This window comes from Lathamus discolor, chromosome 5, assembly GCF_037157495.1.
Source record: "Lathamus discolor isolate bLatDis1 chromosome 5, bLatDis1.hap1, whole genome shotgun sequence".
NCBI classification, from domain to species: domain Eukaryota; kingdom Metazoa; phylum Chordata; class Aves; order Psittaciformes; family Psittacidae; genus Lathamus; species Lathamus discolor.
In genome coordinates this window covers 88,956,134-88,968,862 of record NC_088888.1, presented here as the reverse complement: position 1 = coordinate 88,968,862, position 12,729 = coordinate 88,956,134, and the positions used below count along the sequence as shown (strand labels likewise).

Below are 12,729 nucleotides of genomic sequence, written 5' to 3'. Positions count from 1 at the left end.
AGCATAGCTAGTGAAAAAGCAGTAAACCTCTTCTCTTTCATATTAAATACATTTTTTTCTAGAGCTTGGAGCGGTTAATAATCTTAAAATGCAACCATTTATTCTAGATCCAAACAGAAACAAAGAATCAACTCAAGCATTTTTAAGATGGTAGTAATTTGCACCTCATACTATATAAATATATAAATGAGTATCACAGATTATCGGTTATACTTTCTAGATGTGGGATAAATTTTGTGATTATCCACCATACACTGATGATAAATTTTGTGATTATCCACCATACACTTATCTATATTCAAATATTTCTAAGAAGTGAAGTGGTAGCAACAGCAAGACAAAATGCCTTTTAAGACTGCATTCAAAATCATTATTTTATTGTATTTGTTTCTGTATTGGACTTCTGCTGCTTTTGCAGCCTCAGAATGAAACAGGCATTTCCTAAGTGCTGAAATTGAGCAAGGACTGCAGAAACCACACTTTTTTTTTCTTTTTTTTTTTTTTTTTTTTTTTGTGCTATGTACGTTGCAAGTGCAGACATTTATGTCTAAACCCGGAAAACGGGTGTTCAAATGATGAAAGATGATTGAAACACAATTGTAGCGGCATAGGATGAAATGGATTGGATAGCAGTGTGTGTGTTTTCTTTTAAGACAGGAAAACATTATATGGAGTCTTTGATGAAGACAGTCAGGCTAATATTCGCAAGGGCTTCTAGAAGGGGGTTGATTCCTATACTTAGGTACCAAAATTTCCATCAAGTGCCACCTTATGTTCTGTTTTCTTAGGCTGCATAACCAGTCTGTTAAAATTACTCTGTGTTTAATGGAAAAAGAACAACTCATGTAATGAATACTTGGGATGCTGCCTGGAGTTGTGGTCCCTCCAACAGCATGAATTTCACAGATTATTAGTGTCTGTGCTGCATGCAAAATATGCAAGAGTTTTTGAAGGATTAAAAATCCACAGTACTTACATTCACAGATAAGTGATAAACCCATCGAGTTATTATACGGAGGATAAAAAGAACTACACTCTCCTCCTTCTCTTTGTTGGAACTGGAGTTGTTTAGTCTGGGGAGGAGAGGGCTCAGAGGGGACCTTATCACTCTCTACAACTGCCTGAACGGAGGCTGCAGTGAGGTGGGGGTCAGTCTCTTCTCCCGAGTAGCAAACAATAGGACAAGGTGCACCAAGGGAGGTTTAGACTGATATTAGGAAAAATTTCTTCACAGAGAGGGTGATCAGGTTTTGGAAGGGGCTGCCCAGGGAAGTGTTCAAACACCATGTAGATGCGGGCCTCAGTGATATGGTTTAGTGGTAGCCTTGGCAGTCCTCGGGTAATGGCTGGACTTGATGTTCTTTTCCAACCTAGAGTATTTTATGATTTTATCATTGTCCTGTGACCCTACTTTAGGGTGAAAGTGGCAATCATGACTCAAATTCCTTGTGGGAGTTCACTCTTGAATGTATTTGATAGACATACTCGAATCATGCTTCTTGGGAATGGAGAAAAATTATACCCATCAGCTTTATTTGAAACACAGAGGACATAAATTGAAATAAGAGAGGTTCTGATTTGATATATGAAACACTTCTTTACTATTAAAGCATTCAAACTTCAAAACAGGTCCTGCAGTTTCCATCCTTGGAGTTCTTTCACACGTCAAGAAAAAGACATTCTGTATCTCTCTGCAAGAATATTAGATAGGGGATTCATAATACTTAAGATCAGTCATCTAAAATGTATGTTTTATGAAGAGAAATAGCTACCTCAAGGGGACAATTTATCCCCTTCTAAAATCGGCACAATGAATCATCTTCTAGAGATGCCTTTTCCTCTCCATAAAATATAACAGAAGCATATAGCACTCACTCAAGCTAGATCCCTACATTTTAGACAGTAACATTAAGGTGATGTAAGCTTTTATGTCTGAAGAAAGCCAGATGTAGGTACCTGTGAGACACAGGGATCCATAAATGGGACAGTTTGAGAGAGAAATACCAAACTTCTGCCTCTATTATACTTGTGTGTGTGAGGTTTTGCTTGTGGCTTGCACAGTGTTTTCTTCTATTTTTAAAAAGTATGAAGAAAGTATAGTCTTTAAAATACAACCTATTCAACCTTTGAAAGAGAAATAGAGACCACTGAGCACTGTGTTTTTTGATTCAATCAGTTCAACCTCTTCTGTAACATTAAAAAAGTACTCTAAAGTGCACATTTTATAACCATTTAAATCCCATTTGAATACCTTTTCTGAGATACTTCTTTTCTAATTTGTGATTGTTTTTCATCAGAAAAAAATTCCTGATTTCAAAGATTATTTGCTATTTAATATCACAAAAAGAGGAATGAGTTTACATTAATAATGTCAGCTACGAACAGCACTTTCCAGCTTTTAAGTGATTACTTTCTGAAATTTGCACAGCTTTCTGCTGTCTTATATTAAACATTCAGTTAACTTAGTTAACTCTCTTCACCTTTTCCGTTAATCGTAACTTCAAGACTCTTTTGGAGATAAGATGATACCCGCTCATGGACAAGGGCAGGACTGAGCACTGGAAGTACAAGACAATATCAGCTACTGGAAGGCACTGGTGGTATTTCTTGGCTTTTTGCTATAACTAAATTAAACTCAGCCATGAAAACAAGATATGCCTGGTATTATTTGAAAGGATCATGAAAGTTACAGTAAAATTTTCAAGTTGCAAAACTCCACTGGCTAACGTGCATACAAGAAGTATGCAAATCTGCTTCAGGCCATGGCTGGAGACAGGCATGCGGTTAGAGATCCTTCAGGAATCAATGTTCACAACTATTCTTACACTTCCCAAAGTCTACCTTTGTGGGTTGAAGAAAGAGGCCAAAATTAATTTAGCAGATATTTGGTACAAAGGAATGACTCTTCTTCCTGTTCATACTACATTAGCAGACTATGACCTGTACTGTGATACCTTTAGACATTGTTATAATCATAGTAAATATACCTCTATTGTACACCAAAGATTACTTTCTTTAGGAAGTTGTTTTTCTTTGTTGAGTTTTTTTTTTCTTTTCCCCCTGCTCTTGTAAACAAAACAGCTGTTTGTGGTCTTGATGAGTACTATCTTTCTGGGCAGAAGCTTCAGGACTTCTTACAGAACATGACTATCACTCACAGTTTGAAGCTGTCTCACGTGGAGAACTGTTGGTGCTGAACTTTCATGCTGCCTTTACACTTCAAGACACACCATGTGCATGCCATGGTAGTACTAACCTCTCAGTACAGTTTCGCTTCATGCTTTTGCTGCATAGTCAGACAATCCCCAGTTCCATGTAGCTCCATAGGGACTTCTGTTCTAATTTTTAGATCTTCCTTGAAACATCAGGCTATGACACTCATTGGTTTATATTCAAATTCAATTCACATAAATATTAGACTTCATTTTACCTTTTTCAGATTACTTAATTAGAACAGGAGGGATGTAAGATTTTTCTTAACATTCAGTAAGATTATAGTTTTATTCTAAGATTTCTAACACAGTTTGAGTTATTAGCACCTCACTGAAATAATTTGGTTATGGCTGTCAGACTCTTAATTTCAGTTATACTTGTGTATATCTGGTAGAATAGATCTTTTCCATGGAATGTTTATATGCCTAGTCCAAATTTATTATAAAAAATACTGTTAACTAAAATCACCTATGATCTAATGTTTTAAGTTTGTTTGTTGTTGCTGTTGTTTTTAAGCAAATTACTATGTTGCACATGGCAAGCATTACAATGTTTTCTTAGCTCAAAGAATACTCATAGAATAATTGATCTTTTCAAGCTAATATATTGCAAAGAGTGACCTGAATGATTTTTTCTTTCCATTTTCAGTCAACTATATAATAGCAGACCAGAAATACAGCAAAAAGAGGAGAAAATTACATTTTTCCCTACATACTTTTCAGTGAGTCCTTTACTACAATGACATCCAAGTAACCTAATGATTTTTTTTTCATTACAGAGAAGATCTGGCGATGCACTGGTCATGTTCAAAATGAATTGTGATGTCTTTTGACTTTAATAATCTATTAATCAGCATATTTTCAGTAGGAGTGAATCACACCCAAATATACATAGTCATCCTTTTCTTCTTCTTTGTCTCAGAGAACTGGAAATAAAAAACATGTTTATAAAAATCACATATTTCTAGTGTGGATTTTTAGAAATTATGCACCTTAAGTACACCCTAAAAATATCAAAATATTTTTTAATTTGTTCTTTTTGAAAGTGAAAACAGCCATTGATACTATCAGCTTTATTTTGTGGAGCCATAAGGCACTTCAATATACTATGCCTTCTCTACATTCCTACCTCTCAATAGTTCAGAAGGAAAATTTTCTCCATTTTATTCTGACCACATTTATTTCTACAGGAGAGTAACTCACAAAAGAATTGCTCTACTGCTGTTACTACTGCAAAAACATATTGCAAGCAGCAGTTCATTACAGAGGGATGGTTTCCTACAATTCATACAACAATGAATGTTTTAAAATTAGTTTTATTTTCCACAGTTTTGTTTCCCAGGATGGTTCTCTGAAACTGGCCAACCTCAGGTATACTCCCAATTGCTCATGAAAATGAAATGTAAAGGCTTGCCTTTTTTGTGATAGTTTTAAGCAGTGTTTTTAACAATTACATAAGACTAAACAAAAGCATGAAACAGTCTTACAAATATTATCTGCCTATTTAAGTTTTAAATATATATATATATTTCACAGGTGTAAAGAGCTGTACAAAGTACACAAAAATATACAAAATACAAATCTTGGCAGAATCTGCATCTTTCCAACAGTAAACTCAGCTATTTAAATCTTGATCTTTGATAAATCTTTCATTTTCATGCTTCATGAGTCCATTTAGTTACATCTGGGTTTTTTTGCTTCATTTGAAGAACAGAAGATAAACCAGTCTTTAAACAAATTATATATGCACCTTGAAAATAGTGACAACCTGTCTGAAATCTACATAAAGCCTTGTCAGAATTCACCCTGTTTATACTTTTTCTCTGACACTGGAAGATGTTTTTGTCTGAATCACTGGTACTGAACAAGAGGAATTTGCAAACTAACCTATTTTTTAATTTTTTTTAACATATACAGATTCTTTAGGTATAATTTCAAGGGAAGAAATAAAATTTTCTGTGAATTTTATTAATATGTTATGGGCTACTTCCTACTGTGGGTTATTATGGTCTTGTATTTCTCAGAGCAATTACTTCTTATTTGAAGTTATATTTGAAAATACACTGAGAGAGGCCCTACAGAGAGTTGCCAGCTCCGTGTCCTGTAAGATGCAGAGTTTCAGTTTTCTCAGGGCATGTTGCCTGCTGGGATGATAAGGAAAAACTAAAATGTCTGTCTTCCCTTCTGTCATCAAAAGGAAAAGAAAATACTAAATAAAGACTAAAAAAAACAAATAAAAAAAGTTACATGTACTTCCTACACATCCATAAATTAACAGGTAGCAGGCAGTCTTTGGCATCAAGAATTTGCAGTCTTACTCTGGTTTTATAATTTTACTTAGGAGATACAGGATAGAAATTGGTAAGAAGAAAAATATGGAAAAGTGAACAATTAGTTCTCTATTTGTAGGGAATAACTGAGAAATAAATCAATCTACAGAGAGTTTTGAGGAGCTATGATAAACTTTAAACATAAAAAGGGAACTGCAAAGAGGAAAGATACCTTCTGCAGTTCCACTGGGGCTAGATCAAGAACTTACAGTCTCAATCTGTAGCAGGGGAAACTTTGGTTACACAAGGAAGTTTTTTTAACAGTAAGAGTGATGAAGCCCTGGAATAAATTACCCAGAGAAGCTGTGGAATTTTAGTCATTGTAAGTTTTAAATAACATGCTAAATTAAGGTCTGAAAACTACAGTCAAATATATTTGGCTCTTCTATGATATAGGGTTAGATTACCAAGACCCTTTTTAAACCTATTTTTTATTATTTCATAATAATAACCCATAACCAGATGTCATTTGGCTGAGAAACAGTAAGTGGCTATGATCTTGGTAGTTTTTTTCTAGGATTGCTAGCTTACGAAATTAATGGATTACACCTACATTTAACTGCATGTGTGCAAACAGGTAAATGGTGTACAGTACACAAGTCATATTAAAGCCAGTTAAGTTACCAGAATAGAAACATGTCTCAGTAAACACAGTGTTATGATTGATCTAATTTACCCTCTTCTAGATCTAATACAGTTAGGCCTTGAGAATACCCTTACGTTACTTTAACACTTGCTGTTTGTTCATAGCACATTCTTTGTAACAGTCCTCATCTTGGATGACATTAACATTCTTTTTCTTGCCAGTTTTTCTTCCTGCATGAAATAACCTGCAAGGCCTCTAAGACTGGCTACCACCCAAAGCTGAAATATTCTGACATCATCTGTTGGTACTTCCTCAAGCTGCTTCTGGTGCTGCTCTGCTGAGCTCAGCTCTTGGCTGCCTTTCATGGCAGATTTTTCCCAAGTACAGATATTTGAAGGTCAAGAGGGACAGTATATTGCCCAGTACCTGGTGATCACATGTAGGGCCTCTCAGGTCTAGCCCAAAAACCACTGTCACTTTAAGGAATGCATTTGAATGCTTCTGTCTTTTTGCTAATGTACAGGAATAAAAAAAAAAAAAACCAAAACTTTCCATATGTTGTACACTAAGGGGAATAGAAGAGAAATGTAACACTTTATAACACTTAGCTTTAGATATTTGGCAGAGTTCAGTAAGAAACAGTGATGTACCTATCAAACAAAAAACAGACTAGGGACAACATAGGCCCCCTGAGGAAGCTCTCGGGACAACTGGCTACACAGGATTTGGAGAAGGCTGAGGTTCTGAATGACTTCTTTGCCTCGGTCTTCACTGGCAAAGGCTCTGACTGCACCACCCAGGTCTTAGAAGGTAGATGCAGGGACTGTGAGAATGAAGACCTTGGGCCCACTGTAGGAGAGGATCTGGTTCGAGACCATCTTCAAAATCTGAACGCGCACAAGTCCGTGGGACCTGATGGAATCCATCCGTGGGTCCTGAAGGAGCTGGCGAATGAAGTTGCTAAGCCACTGGCCATCGTATTTGAAAAATCATGGCAGTCAGGTGAAGTTCCCGATGACTGGAAAAAAGGAAATATAACCCCCGTTTTCAAGAAGGGGAAAATGGATGCCCCAGGGAATTACAGACCAGTCAGTCTCACCTCTGTGCCTGGCAAAATCTTGGAGCACATTCTCCTGGAAGGCATGCTAAGGCACATGAAAAACAACAAGGTGCTTGGTGACAGCCAGCATGGCTTCACTAAGGGGAAATCCTGCCTGACCAATTTGGTGGCCTTCTATGATGGTTCTACAGAACTGATGGACGGGGTAAAGCAGTTGATGTCATCTACCTGGACTGGTGCAAAGCGTTTGACACTGTCCCACACAACATCCTTGACTCTAAATGGGAGAGATACCAATTTGATGGATGGACCACTCGGTGGATAAAGAACTGGCTGGACGGACGCACACAAAGAGTTGTGGTCAATGGCTCGATGTCCGGCTGGAGACCAGTAATGAGTGGTGTCCCTCAGGGATCGGTGTTGGGACCGGTCTTATTTAAGATCTTTGTCGCTGACATGGACAGTGGGATTGAGTGTGCCCTCAGCAAGTTTGCCAATGACACCAAGCTGTGTGGTCCGGTTGATACGCTGAAGGGAAGGGATGCCATCCAGAAGGACCTCGACACGCTTGTGAGGTGGGCTGATGCCAACCTTATGAAGTTCAACCATGACAAGTGCAAGGTCCTACACCTGGGTCGGAGCAATCCCAGGCACAGCTACAGATTGGGCAAAGAAGAGATTCAGAGCGGCCCTGCAGAGAAGGACTTGGGGGTGCTGGTCAATGAGAAAATGAACATGAGCTGGCTTCAGTGTGCTCTTGCAGCCCAGAAAGCCAACCGTATCCTGGGCTGCATCAAAAGGAGCGTGACCAGCAGGTCGAAAGAGGTGATCCTGCCCCTCTGCTCTGCTCTCATGAGACCTTACCTGGAGTATTGTGTACAGTTCTGGTGTCCTCAACATAAAAAGGACATGGAACTGTTGGAGCAAGTCCAAAGGAGGGCCACGAGGATGATCAGAGGACTGGAGCACCTCCCGTATGAAGATAGGCTGAGGAAGTTGGGGCTGTTCAGCCTGGAGAAGAGAAGGCTGCGTGGAGACCTCATAGCAGTCTTCCAGTACCTGAAGGGGGCCTATAGGGATGCTGGGGAGGGACTCTTCGTCAGGGACTGTAGTGACAGGACAAGGGGTAACGGGTTAAAACTTAAAGGGAAAGTTTAGATTGGATATAAGGAGGAAATTCTTTCCCATTAGGGTGGTGAGACACTGGAATCGGTTGCCCAGGGAGGTTGTGAGTGCTCCATCCCTGGTGGTGTTCAAGGCCAGGCTGGAGAGAGCCTTGGGTGACGTGGCTTAGTGTGAGGTGTCCCTGCCTATGGCAAGGGGGTTGGAACTAGATGATCTTGAGGTCCTTTCCAACCCTAACTATTCTATTATTCTATGATTCTATGTATTTGCAATAGTATTCATAGGATGATTATTTCATTATTGAGGGGAATTAGCAAATTTATCTCACTGCAGAATTCATCAATTTCTTTTTGCTTTAGTTTGATTGCTTGGATTTTCTTCGAGTACTCCTGTTTTGAAACAAAATATTTTCTTAATTCAGACTGCAGAGTCCAACTGAGTGCCCTGTTTGCTTTGCCCTAGTGCCTCAGTCTATCTGTGTTCTCCTCCAAAAACACAACTGCAGGACTACTACCATTTTTTGTCCCTGGAAGAAATTATCTACAATTTCACATTTGGCAACATCAATATTCTCTCCAGATTCTGCTTATATATTAAGCTTTTATTTCTAATTACGCAAGCGATTTGGGACCAGTAAATAGATCATTAGCTATCTCGAGGTTTTCTTCTGCCTCACAATGGTCTGTGGTACCATGAATTCTTTCTAAAAGTTTAGTATTTATGAGAATAAGAAAAAACAACCATTCTTAATATTACCATTCACTTTATTTTGTGAAGGATATTTTATAATAAATTGTTTTCTAAAACAAGGCCCCAGGCTCAATAACCTAGAAGGATCCTTTTAATCTCTAGCCTAAACTGACTCGCCAAAATAATCCAACCTTCTGCTGCTTCATGTATTCCCTGCCTGAAGATTATTCAGTCTAATACAGTATCCCAATGTTTCTCTCACTAACAGCTTTCAAAATCTTCCTTACAAATCAGTATCAAAACTCCAGAAAGCTCCTCAGCGGGTATAGATGTTTTGACTGTATGGCTATCTGTAAAAGCTGTAAGTTCATGATCAGTTGGCTTTCTTGTTCCATCAATCCAGCAAAGCAGTGCCTGTCACTATCAGACCTTCCACCTGCTCCCTGTGCTGGAAATCTCTGCATGCGGTACTAGTGAACAAATGGTACAGCCCCAAGATAAATTGGTGTCACAATACATTTTTACACAAATCTTTCTCATTCCCTGTGTATAAGCTGCCACAGGATCTGCAAGTTTAAAAAGAAGCACAGCCATTTGTTTTCCATTAACCTTCTCTATGTCACTTAGCTGGCCCCCTGCCCTGATGGATTGCCTTAGCTCCTTTGTGCTATCAATATATGATATATCATAATAAAACAAGTTCAGCAGGCATCAAGTCTTCAATGCCTGCAGATGTCCTCCACAGTTCTGGAAACAGTATCAGCACAGTTTGCACTATAACTGTCACAGAGCATACTAAGTAGTAAGACATAGGGATTGTCTCTAAAAGATAAATCATGAGATCCACTTAGTTCCTGGTCTGAACACTAGTTCAAATATAGTCTTTCAGCCATAGTGTCAAAAGCTGATTTATGGTTCTTCTCCATTAACATCTCCATAGTGCCACACAGCGGGATGATCAAAATGTTCATCAGGAAATCCTATTCTCAAGTCAGTATTGTGGCTGTCTTTTCAGGTTTTGTAGAAAAATTAAATGTGTTGTTTGGACTGAAAACATAGCTCTTCCACTGTTCATCTGACTGTTATCTATAACACAGCTGAACTTGAATGAACTCGTCTTTCATCGTAGATAATGAAGAAACTGCAAGTGCGGTAAAACGGACAGCCTGCTATTTGATGCCTCTAATTTCTTCCCATGTAAAAACTGACCATGTGAATGTTTTCAGTCAGTGCCAAATATAAAATAAGGAGATTAACGGACACCGTGATTGCATGTAGGTTATACATGTTTCCTTGAAACCTGCATACCTTCATCCTTCCGTATAATTGTGCATACTCCATCACTTGTGCACATTCTCTCATTTAAAATTCTCATGCCAAATTCTGCTGTTCCCTCTCTATATTGCTACAGGTTAGTTTAAAAATCAGTGAAACCGACAGTTTTGTCAACTTTTCTCAAATGCATATTTTTACATTGGAAAATACAAAGTTCATTGATGATGCATCAGTGTCATAACAGAACAGCATAGAAAACAACCGGTTTAGAAGTTAGGCAGCCTTGGGACAGTGATGCCTTCAAACAAGGACTGTGGAAGATCCAGGCATTGAGGGAGCTTAACACAATTTTTGACAAAGAGTAGCCACCAAATCTGGAAGAATGTTCCTTACTTTCAAAGTATTCCAATTTCATCTTTTATTTTGCAAAGAAGATAACACCATGCCAAACAATTGTCAAAGAATTAATAGGTGTTACAAGATCAGCATCTGCTTAGTGCTGACATCACAAAGGAGCTATGCCTGAGCCTTCTTAGCAACACAGAAACTTTATTAGACATTAAAAAAAGAAGTATTACCTGTGGCAACTTGGCTGAAAAAAAGTTCAACCTTCCACTTTTACTGAGCTCTTTGTTTCTTCTGACAATGCCAAAAAAATCCAGGCTTCATAATAACATGCTCCTCTATGGTGGCTTAGTACTAACACTTTTTAACAGAATGCCCTTGTGTTAAGGAAAATCTGTATGTAATCTGAGTCTTTGTCAAACGTGTCACTCTGTTGGCACTGAGAAATTCTACCCAAATTTTGTACTAAGTCTTGAGAGCTTTATCCTAGTAGGGTCTAATTCTTCTATATTCTTGGTTAAGTGTACTGCTTTTAGACACATGTATTTTCCTTTTGTCATTCTAAGTCAACTTCTAGGCTTTGCTTCAGATTTTGAGAAAACAAAGACTATGAGACATCAAAACAGATAAGATGGCCAACCTCAGGAATGCATGTTGCTTTTGAGATGGCAGTTTTAACAATAAATCCAAACATTATTTCTAATGTGAAAAACTGCAAAAGTTTCAAATCTCTAAAAATGGGAGGAACAGATACAGTTTTATCTTAATGATATGCTGTTCGTTATATATTAGCCAATTTAATTATGTATGTTAAAGAGACATCACAGGAGCAGCTATTTTAAGCAGCTGGCTCTTAAGAGGATGCACGTGTCACATTCATAAGGAAACAGTCTGAATGCTTTCTCATGCTCTTCCCTTACAACAAGGTATAGACCATTACTAAGCTAATAAATGATATCTCCTAATTTTAGTCCAGGGACAAAAGTGTACATGGAAAAAAAAAAAAATCTAAGCTTTTTCCAGAAAGGATAAATATATATTCAATGCACTAGAAGATAAGATGTCAAATATTTATTTTCTTATCATAGGGTTTTTTTTGGTATTAATCTACTTTTTGATCAAACAACACAAATCTAGAAATGAGAAAATACAGGCCAGTGCTTAATGCTGTTGGGCATTTTATATTCTTCGGTGCCAATGTAAAATTGTCCTGATTTTCACTGGTATAGAGTTAACTTGCTTCTTAGTAGTTGGTGTTTTGGCTTTAGCCTGAGAACAGTGCTGATAACACACCAACATGTTAGTTGTTGCTAAGTAATGCTCAGCCCAATCAAGGACTTTCTCAGTCTCGTGCTCTGACAGGGAGGACAGGCAGAAGAAGCCAGGAGGAAGCAGAAACAGAACAACTGACCAATGCTAGCCAAAGGGGTATTCCATACCACAGCACGTCATGCCCAGTATAGAAACTGGGGGGAGTTAACTGGAAGATCCAGATCACTGCTCGGGTTGGGCTGGGTATAGTTCAGCAGGTGCTGAGCAACTGCATTGGGCATCACTGCTGTTGTTAGGGCTTTTTTCTTCTTTTTTTTTTTTCCCCTTTCCCCTTTTATATCTTTACTGTTGTTATTTCCCTTATCATTATTATTTCTAGTATTATATTGTACTTTAGCTATTAAACTGTTCTTATCTCAACCCATGTGGTTTACATTCTTTCAACTCTCTTCCCCATCCCACCTGGGGTAGTGAGTGAACGGCTGTGTGGTGCTGAGTTACTGGCTAGGTTTAAACCACGACAAAAACACATTAAGAGAAAGATACATTAAGGGACTCAAGTTTTGACAGAGACTGAAAATCAGACTGGAAAGGATGGTTTAAGCTAATTCTCAAAAGAGGAGCCATTCCCAATCAACAGTTACATATGAAGTTTAGGCCAAAATAATATCCTTTTGATAGTTCATAAACAAACATTCTCCGAGAACTTATCATGTTGTAGACTTGTGCAGATTTTACCACATAGCTGAGTAAGTGCCCTCGAAATGTAAATCAATTATACCAAACAAAACTCTGGGAAAATTGCTTCACACACCCAAATCTAAAAAAGTCAAA

At 38.0% G+C, this 12,729-nt stretch overlaps 1 protein-coding gene across 1 annotated transcript in view; it reads right to left on the bottom strand.

The window, feature by feature from the left end:
* CSMD1 (CUB and Sushi multiple domains 1) overlaps nt 1–12,729 on the bottom strand; it is a 1,149,005-nt gene that overhangs the window by 430,584 nt on the left and 705,692 nt on the right. The window lies entirely within an intron of this gene.